At 41.0% G+C, this 10,612-nt stretch overlaps 1 protein-coding gene across 4 annotated transcripts in view; it reads right to left on the minus strand.

The window, feature by feature from the left end:
* The window catches only part of LOC117956459, a 24,630-nt gene that overhangs the window by 12,307 nt on the left and 1,711 nt on the right, over positions 1-10,612 (minus strand). The window contains exon 2 of one of the 4 annotated variants that reach the window (XR_004659276.1): positions 4,258-4,501. The exons of the other annotated variants lie outside the window; for them this stretch is intronic. The gene's annotated coding sequence lies outside the window, so the exon portion shown is untranslated. Of the gene's footprint in view, positions 1-4,257; positions 4,502-10,612 lie in introns of those variants that run through there. 4 annotated transcript variants of the gene reach the window in all.

The raw sequence follows: 10,612 nt of genomic DNA on the forward strand, positions 1-10,612 counted from the left end.
TGATTGGCTGCTTAGAAATGAAGTGTTAACGAGCAGTTGGACAGGTGTACCTAATAAAGTGGCCGGTGAGTGTATATTCAATAATGTATATAATATACATTCAGTGATGATACAAACTCTACTGATGCTGCTGCCCAAACCTCTGCAGACGCCATCTTGTTGTTTTCTGTTATTTTGAAAGTGTAAATGATGAAATAAAATCTAACTTTTTGTGACATATTATACGAATGATTTTCCATCTTTTCTTGGCTTCTTTATACACATTAATACACATTTTTACCTGGGGGGCCCAAACTTTCGAACCCAACTGTAGCTTTTTAGATTTCCCTTTTTTACAAAACCTTCACCGCACACTGAGCTGATGAAAGCTTTCTCTCCTGTATGGATTTGTTTTTAGAATCTGTACAGAACAGTGTAGTATACTTTACTTAAAATGTTAATTATTGTGTGAAATATAAACAGCAACCTGACTGAATCTCTAATAGTGGGTTACGTTCATTATCACCTCAAACACTTCAAACTACACATGTAGACGACATCTGGAAATCACTGAGTAGAGGATTAACTAACGAGCCACACGCGCTCGCCGGTAATGATCACGGAGGCAACTGTGTTTTATATATTTATTTTCATTAACACAAACAAGGTTACATCCCATAATTGTATTGCTGGCATACAAAATTCACAAAATTAAACAGACATAAAACAGCATTGGAAAAACTTAAAACCAGCCTGAAAACAGACTTCCCTTGTCACCCCCTCTCTCCTTCATCAAAACAAAAAGGTAAACAGGTATTACTTTGCTCCCTCCGCCCCCCGCGTTGCCCTAATTACTGTAATTGACCTTTCAAAATAATAGAACTAAACCTGGCTCTTCCAACGCATACAGTCAATCCATTGTTTTTTATTAATAAAACCAAAAAGATACATGTGACTGCTAACATTTCTTTTACGAAACAAGTCAGTTTTATGTCGTCACACAAACGTAAAAATATCAACGGAACGGATTAAATACAAGGAGAGCATAAAGTACTACATATACATGTATCCCTAAGGTATCTCCTGTCCAAAAAGAAAAGAAGCAGTTTAGTACAATAGGAAACACTGAATGGACCCAACCAATCAGGGTTTGTTAACACGGTTTGGGAGACTGAGGCTAAGTAGTTTGTCAGAAAAAGAAGAGGGCCAAGGATTGACCCCTGTGGGACCCCACTCAAGTCGTTTTTTTTGTAAAAAGAGCACATTTGAATCAGTTTGCCTTGTCTAAGTACTTACTGAAGTACCCATTGAAGTACTTTACATTAAAAGCCAAAGAAACTTACTTTAGCGAGTAAAATGTCATTTTCTAAATAGAAAGCTTTTGATAAATCAAGATAAAAATCATTGTGATCTGAGGCTGATGTAATCTCTTCAATAAGTTATGATAATAGCCATATGTGAACAAATGTTTCTGTGAAATCCGGAAACATTTTATATTAAGTCAAATTGTTAATTCAAGATGTATGATGAATTCCTGCTGCTCACAATTAGGAAATGATTAAGTCACTGACTTTATGTGATAAGTTCCCACTAATTGGAACATCAATTCAGGAATGTTAGTTCACAGTTACTTCATACAATAATTGATATATGAACTGAGTGTGAACAAACAAACAGCTTCTATTCCCACAGAAATATGAAGCTGACGCAAATATTTAGATTACCGTTCTAAACCAAAATATTCTTGCAATCCTCCAAATTGGAAGATAATGTACTGAAAAAAAAGCTTCATATTTCTATGAAAAATAATTTCCTTTCAGCCATTACGGAGTGTGTCATAAACTTTCATGTAAATAAAACCCAGTTAATTTGGCCCTAAAAAGTATCTGAACTAGAAAATGTGTATGAACGCTGAAATGCTAAAATGCTAAAATGCTAAAATGTAAGTATTTACATTTATTAGGTAATTGAGGGGCTTAAGATGTTCGAAAAATCCCCACAGATCAGAACTAGTGAAAATATTGATATTTTAAAGATCTTACGCATCGATTTGGCGAAGTGTTCAATAGTGACTCATAACTTAAAGGGCCCAACTTTAAATTTCATGTAGATTTTATTTGTGTAATGTAAGAGATTTTATGCAAGTAGCCACTTTTGTCTTTTGGTTTTAAAGTAGGCTCTAGATTAACAAAGGTTTGGGACCTCTGGTGCAGAAAAAATGTCTAAATTGTATACATTATACACAGCAGTGTGGGCCGGTGTCCAGTTGCATACCCTGTCACACGGTGTGGGGTTAGGCTCGTCAATTGCTGCTTGCAATTTTAATTGTAAAGTGTTCCCTGAAATCCTGTTTTCACCCTAACCCTCCGCAGACCTGTTTTCAGTCTCTGGATGTACAAGTGGATGTAAGATCCTGGCTGGTTCTGGTACTCCACAGTCCTCTCCACCAACTTTTGTTTCCATGCGTTGAGTTTCTCTGCTGCCTGGAGGCTCCGCCTCTCTGTTCTCCCCAGTTTTACTCTAACGCTGTGATCACTGACAACCGGCACATTTATGCGTTTCGATCTCTGACTGCAAACTGAATCTTTCTTCACAAACACTGCAGCTGAATCGTTTCTCTCTCGTGTGGACGGTCATGTGTTGAGACAGATTTGACCTATTTGAAAATATGTCACCACAGACAGAACAACTAAATGTTTTTTCTCCAGTGCGACTTTTAAAGGGTTTGTGTCTTTCTGTAAATGAGTAGTTGAAAGATGTTTCTCCTGTGTGTGTTTTCATGTGTGAATTTACATGTTCCTTGTACATGAATTTTTGTCCACAAACGGAACAACTATATTTTTTCTTTCCTGTATGGCTTACCATGTGTTTCTGTAAATTGCCTTTCTGTGAAAAAGATTTCTTACAGACTGAGCAGCTGAAAGGTTTTTCTAATGTATGAATTCTTATGTGGATGCTTAGATATGCCTGGGTGCGAAATCTTTTACCACACTCAGAGCAGATAAATTTATCAGCAGCACTACTTCTCTCATCACTGACTGGAACGTCCTCATTCTTCAGAGAGTTTAAAGCAGACTGAGGTTCTCTGGTCTCCTTCCAATCAGCACTGTCATCAGTCTCAGGATCAACGGAGTCTCCAGTCTGCTCTTCAGTCTCTGGTTGTAAAACTGTATGTGAGTTCCTAGCTGGTTCTGGTCCTCCACAAGTTTCACCATCAGCGTCTCTTTCCATGTCTTCTGTTGCCTCTGTGTTCTCCTCAGTTTGACTCTGACGGCCAACACACTGATGGTTCCTAAGCTGTTTGTACCAGGTGAAGCTTTGGTCACAAACACTGCAGCTGAACAGAATCTTTTCTGTGATTGTGTTTGTCTTCAGACTTGCCTTGCAGCCAAATCCTTTCCAAAACTTAGAGACGCTTATCAGTTTTTTACCAGGAGTATCAGTCATACGACTTACCGGGACTTCAGAGATATTCAGAGAGTGTAAAGCTGACTGAGGTTCTCTGGTCTCCTTCCAATCATTATCCAAAACTTCAGTTTCTTCTTTGATATATTGTGAGGCAGCGTCACAGCTATTGGATAGTTGACTTTCCATGTGTTGAGTTTGTCTCTGATGAAGCTGTGAGGACTGAGCTTCCTCTTCATCACATTCACTCTTCACAGGGACAGGAGTGAATGGGAACTTGGTGATATCAGCCTCCTCCAGCCCTTGAAGCTGCTCTCCCTTCTGACTGATAAACAGTTCCTCCTGTTCCTCTTTTATGTATGTGGGGGGCGTTGGCATCTGCTGGTCCACAATGGAGCTACAGTCCTGCTGCTTTTTTAGGTCACTAACACAGGAAGTAGACAGTTCGTGTCCCTTGTGGACTCTCATGTGTTTATCTAAACTCCCTCTGTATATAAAAGGTTTGTCACAGACGAAGCATATATACACATGCCTCTTTGTTGTGTGGATTCTCATATGTTTCTCCAAACTTCCACTCGTTTTGAAATCTCTCTCACAGAATGAGCAGCTAAACTGTCGTTTCTCTCCTGTGTGGACTCTCATGTTTGAGCATAGGTGTGAATCCTGTGGAAAAGATTTCTTAAAGACTAAGCTGCCAAAAGCTTTTTCTCTTGTATGAGTTTTCATGTGACTTTTCAGATGTGTCATGCGGCCAAATCTTGGAATAAAAACAGAGCAGCTGAGAGCAGGTTCTCCTTCTGTATGAGTTCCCATGTGTTTCTTCAGATGTGAGTTGTTGAAAAATCTTTTTCCACACTCAGAGCAGCTGAATGGTTCCTCTCCTGTGTGCATTCTCATGTGTCTCGGTAAACTTTCCTGATGGGTAAAAGATTTCTTACAGACCGAGCAGCTAAAAGGTTTCTCTCCTGTGTGGATTCTCATGTGTTTGTTTAAATTTCCCCTCCTTGAAATATGTTTCAAACAGAATGGGCAGCTGAAAGGTTTCTCTCCTGTGTGAGTAATCATGTGACTCTTCAGATGCGTCATGCGGCCAAATCTCCTCCCACACTCAGAGCAGCTGAATCGTTTCTTTGTTGAATCATGTTCCAGAGAGTTTAAAGCTGACTGAGGTTCTCTGGTCTCCTGTGAGTTCCTGGCTGGTTCTGGTCCTCCACAATCCTCTCCATCCGCTGCTGTTTCCATGTGTTGAGTTTGTGTTTGATGAAGCTGTGAGGACTCAGCTTTCCCTTCATCATCTTCACTCTTCACAGGGAAAGGAGTGAATGTAGTTAGTTCCTCCTGTTCCTTTTTAATGTGTGTGGGGGGCTCTGGGTCCTGCTGGTCCACATTGGAGCTACACTCCTGCTGCTCCTCTTTAACAGCATTATGATTTTTGTAATGTGAAGGTAAGGCTGAGACAAAGACAGAGATCAATGTTAGCATAAACGAACAGATTAATAACATATCAAAGTGTTTTAATTTAATAAGCCACTACTAATACATATATATATATATATATATATATATATATATATATATATATATATATGTCATTTATTTATTTTACTTAGGTATGTTGTTAATGTTGCTGTTAGGTATGTTACTGTTCTTTGGTGTTCAGTTTACCCAGGTTTTTCAAACGGTATTTAATAAAAATATCTTCTTTCTCCTCAAAATCTCATCGGGTGTCAAAAATCGTAATTTGAACCGAATCTTTTTTGGTGTATCGTTACAATACCTAGTAGAGACGGCACCGTAGGAGAGTGCAAGTGTTTCAACCTGTAGTGTACTGCCCCTACCAGCAGGCGGCAGTATAGCCCTGTTTACAGTCTGATCGTTCCTATGGTAACTGTTAACCCATAGCAATAGAAAGTAGAGCCCTACCAATACAGGATTTTTTAAGCCAATGCCGATAGAATTATTTTTTTAACAAAAAATCCAATATGCTAAGATATTATATATTTTTTGAATTATAAAATCCAGAAACGTGTAACTGAACAGATTTCTCTAACATTAGTTATTTGTTATTATGTATGTACCAAATACGTCGAACTCTATAGCCCTGTCATACATCACTGATCCTGACAACCACACCTCATCGCCTGTTTTCATTATTATTTCATAAAGTGCAGAGCCCGCTGATAAGGTGTATTTGGTAGTTTGGAATGGGCGCTTACTTGGCCTGTGGTATTCCTGCCAAAATGAACCCAAACCACTTTAAATGCAACTCCACTGTATAGCCTACTACGGACTTACAGTGTAGCCTACTCCTACAACCGAGGAAGACATTGTACATTGAACTAGAGCCGCCTCCTGATACCGATTCTGATACCTGAACTTACGTATGGACCGATACCCAGTATTGATCCAATACCAGTGTACTACTATCTCTGTATTATAATATGATGTCTAACAACTGTATACTACTATCTCTGTATGATATGATGTCTAACAGCTGTATACTACTATCTCTGTATACTACTATCTCTGTATGATGATATGATGTCTAACAGCTGTATACTACTATCCCTGTATGATGATATGATGTCTAACAGCTGTATACTACTATCTCTGTATGATGATATGATGTCTAACAGCTGTATACTACTATCTCTGTATGATGATATGATGTCTAACAGCTGTATACAAACACACACATTCCTGTAATTTATAGATATATTTATGTCTGAAACGAAGTTCCTCGGGGGTTGTGGCCTACTCATAAACACACTCACACACACTCTCTAAGCCTCAGTGGTTACAACACTATGCCTTTGTTTATCTACAAATCAGGCCCAAACTTACCATCGCCAAACCCACCAGACTCCATGTAAATAATCACTACTTTTAGTGTGTATAGAGTAGCATATCTCCACCAGACTCCATGTAAATAATCACTACTTTTAGTGTGTATAGAGTAGCATATCTCCACCAGACTCCATGTAAATAATCACTACTTTTAGTGTGTATAGAGCAGCATATCTCCACCAGACTCCATGTAAATAATCACTACTTTTAGCGTGTATAGAGCAGCATATCTCCACCAGACTCCATGTAAATAATCACTACTTTTAGTGTGTATAGAGCAGCATATCTCCACATGTAAATGGGTAAATTAAGAGTTTATTCCAACCAGACCAGAGTGGTGATTGTTGAAACACTGGAAAGATGAACCAAGACGGCTTTTCGTAGTTTTTTTTAGTTTCTGTACACTTTGAATGAAGTGTGTTTTACGATGATAAAAGTAGTGATTATTTACATGGAGTCTGGTGGGTTGGCGTCGGCCTGTTAAAGAGAGAAGATTCCAACAGATGTTATGAATAAATGCTTATTTCCATCCGTCCTATCGTCATATCGTCGCTGAGAGAAGAGAGCACAGGAAGGAGAGAAAGACCAGCTGAAGGTTTAATGGACTAACCTGCTCTGTGGACCCGGAGCTGAGGGTTGAAAACAGCGTCCAGTAGTTCCCGTTGTCGCTCGTTCTCCTCTTTTGAACGACAAAGTTCCTCCTCGTACTCTGCTATCGTTCTTTCAAACAGCCCAAATATCTCTTCAGCAGCCGCAGTTAGTCGCTGCTCCACCAACGCTCTCAGCATCTGGACTTTACACATTTTCACACAGCGACTCGGACTAGCTGCTAGCGTGCTAGCACGCTAAGCTAAGTTGATTAGCTTCGTAGCTTCCGGGAGATGAGTCCGAGTTAAACCTAGTTAAAGAGGACAAACCACCCAGAGTCCGACGGCTCGCCCGGGAACACACAGGCTCTGGTGGAGCTCACACGTTGATTTCTACAACAAGGAAGTCTCCGCGGACGAGGTAAAAACAACAAGACGCCATTTTGCTTCAGCCACAGCGAAGAAAATTACTTCCGCTTCCTCTAGTCCTTCAAAATAAAACATGTTACACGACAACCGACAAAAAGCACATGCTCAGGTCCTATTCTGTTTTTTGAGGCTTTTCCACCTTTGATAGGACAGCTTGGTGAGAAGGGGGGGGGGGGAGTGCTTTATACAAAATCAGTTAAAAGTAAAAAACAGATAAAACACAAGTATAAATAGTTAAAAAAACAAAAAATATATATATGTGTGTGTGTACATGTGTGCCCCTTCTACCACTGAACCAACCTGGCTACATGTAGGGGCGGCTGTGGCTCAGTGGTAGAGAGGTTGCCTGCCAATCTGAAGGTTGGTGGTTCGATCCCCGCCCCTGCAGTCATTGTCCAAGTGTCCTTGGGCAAGACCCTGAACCCTGAGTTGCCCCCGGTGCTGGGCATCGGAGTGTGAATGTGTGTGAGTGTGTATCTGATGAGCAGGTGTGTAGATGTGTGTGCATGTTTATCTGATGAGCAGGTGTGTAGATGTGTGTGAGTGTGTATCTGATGAGCAGGTGTGTAGATGTGTGTGAGTGTGTATCTGATGAGCAGGTGTGTAGATGTGTGTGAGTGTGTATCTGATGAGCAGGCCACAGTGTATGAATGTATGTGTATGGTGAATGTTTCCTGTAGATGTAAAGGCACTTTGAGCAGTTGTTAAGACTAGAAAAGCGCTATAAATACAAAACATTTACATGTTTTTATTTATTTAAATATTTTCAGTTTGTTTCAATTACTTATTTATTTATTGGAGTTTATTTCTATCACCTCTTTTGGCTTAGTAATGGCTTACTCGGACTTTTTTTACTCGGACTGTCATCACTATGTAACATATATATATATATATATATATATATATATATATATTTAATGTTGAACCACGTCTCTGGTCGTCATGGTGAGGCGTAGGAGTCGCTGCTTTGTTTGTAAGTGCCAGAGAACTAAACCTCCAAATAATACAACTTTACACACCTAAATTCACTATTTTAAGCACGCTTTTGTAAAAATCTAAATAACTTTAGAGAGAGATATTTATTAATCCCAAAATAATGTGAAATTACGGTTTTACAGCAGCACACGTACATCAGTCACACAACACAGAAAATACATATAAATGAGACACTAGGATAACATTTACTTACATACAGTATACATGAAATAATAATAGGAATATAATGTAAGAACAAATATTTGAATATATACAGGATGGGACAACAAAATGTGCAACTGCTTAAATAGCATGTTAAAATGTAAATAAACCAATTGTGCAGGTTGTCCTTTGTGCAGTTTTAGTATAGTATAATATATAGTATAGTGCAGTATTGTGGAGCATCAGCCCCCAGCGATGACGTGTTAACGAGTGTTATGGCCTGCAGTAGGAAGGGTTTCCTGTAGCGGTCCTTGCAGCATCAAAGCTGTCGGAGCAAAAAGAGTGCGGAGTGTGTGTCCGAACAAACGGGACATTAAAAAAAAATCTAGCCAGACACCGACAGATTATCTACTCTCTGCACTATTCTCACTTTTCAAATGTTTAATATTAAGGGCTATTAGGGACTATTAAGGGCTACTAGGGGCTGTTAAGGGCTACTGGGGGCTATTAGGGGCTATTAGGGGCTGTTAGGGGCTACTAGGGGCTACTAGGGGCTGTTAGGGGCTACTAGGGGCTGTTAGGGGCTACTAGGGGCTGTTAAGGGCTACTGGGGGCTGTTAGGGGCTACTAGGGGCTACTAGGGGCTGTTAGGGGCTACTAGGGGCTGTTAAGGGCTACTGGGGGCTGTTAGGGGCTATTAGGGGCTATTAGGGGCTACTAGGGGCTGTTAGGGGCTACTAGGGGCTGTTAGGGGCTGCTGGGGGCTACTAGGGGCTACTAGGGGCTGTTAGGGGCTACTAAGTAAGTAAGTAAGTAAACATTATTTCTATAGCACTTTTCACAGACCAGGATCACAAAGTGCTGCACAAGTTTATAAAATGAAAATAAAAATAAAATAAATTAAAACAACAAACAGATACAGTAAAACACAGTATTGAACTAAAAAACAAGTTTAAAAAAGTGGGTCTTTAGTTGTTTCCTAAAAGTGTCTATGAAAATTCATAGACAAAAATTGTGAAAATTCTACTAGGGGCTGTTAGGGGCTACTAGGGGCTACTAGGGGCTGTTAGGGGCTGCTGGGGGCTACTAGGGGCTACTAGGGGCTGCTGGGGGCTACTAGGGGCTGTTAGGGGCTACTAGGGGCTGTTAGGGGCTGCTGGGGGCTACTAGGGGCTGTTAGGGGCTACTAGGGGCTACTAGGGGCTGTTAGGGGCTACTAGGGGCTGCTGGGGGCTACTAGGGGCTGTTAGGGGCTTTTTGTCGTTTCCAATATTGCACACTGTTACTTTTAAAAAAACAAAACAATTTATCAAAGAAAAGTTTTTATTTATCTTTCCAAGTAGCCCATCAAACCCTCCCGTACATCCCGGTCTTCTTCCTCTGCACCCTGTGACGGTGTCCCCCCCCCCCCCGGCTCTGCTGCCCCAGATGCATCCCAGTCGTTATCATAAGCCTCTCCATGACTCTCATAAAGATTATACGAAGCCCAGCAGGTCAGAACCAGAGATCTCACCGGTCAAAAACAGCACACCTCCGACGTGCTGTTGTGAGTCGCGTTAAAAATTACGTCAAGGCAGTTTCCGACCGCGTAGCTATGGTGACCAGCCACGCTGAGGCGTTACTCAATCTGCAACGGAAAACCGACGCAGAGTGCGTTGAGTCGAGTAGAGACGAGGCGAGACGAGCTATTACCAGCAGTGGAAAAACGCCATTAGAGAAGGTGCTCCTCTGTTGGACCGGTGACAATAACAGCTTAAGTGGTCAGCAAGTTTGGTCCCAGTTAGAAAATCAGAAAAGTGAAAAGACGTTTCTACTGACTCTGAAAAACACCAAAAGAAAGACGCTCAGGGTCCTCGCTAAACTAAGTAAATGTGCCTTAGGCGTCATGGTGCAAGGAGGACTGAGGACAGCAGATGTGGCCAGGGCAATACAGCGCAATGTCCCCACTGTGAGATGTCTAGGACAGAACTACAGGGACAGGACAGGAGGCCAATCGTCCTCCCTGTGGCAGACCACGTGTAACAACACATGCATTGGATCAGTACATCTGAATTTCACACCAGGGGGACGGATACAGGATGGCAACAACAACTCTCATGAAGTACATGAGGAGGAGATGTACTGTAGTACTTAATGAACTGGCCAGTCTGGTGCAGTACATGAGGAGACGTACTGTAGTACTTAATGAACTGGCCAGTCTAGTGCAGTACATGAGGAGATGTACTGTA

This window comes from Etheostoma cragini, chromosome 14, assembly GCF_013103735.1.
Source record: "Etheostoma cragini isolate CJK2018 chromosome 14, CSU_Ecrag_1.0, whole genome shotgun sequence".
Taxonomy (NCBI): Eukaryota; Metazoa; Chordata; class Actinopteri; order Perciformes; family Percidae; genus Etheostoma; species Etheostoma cragini.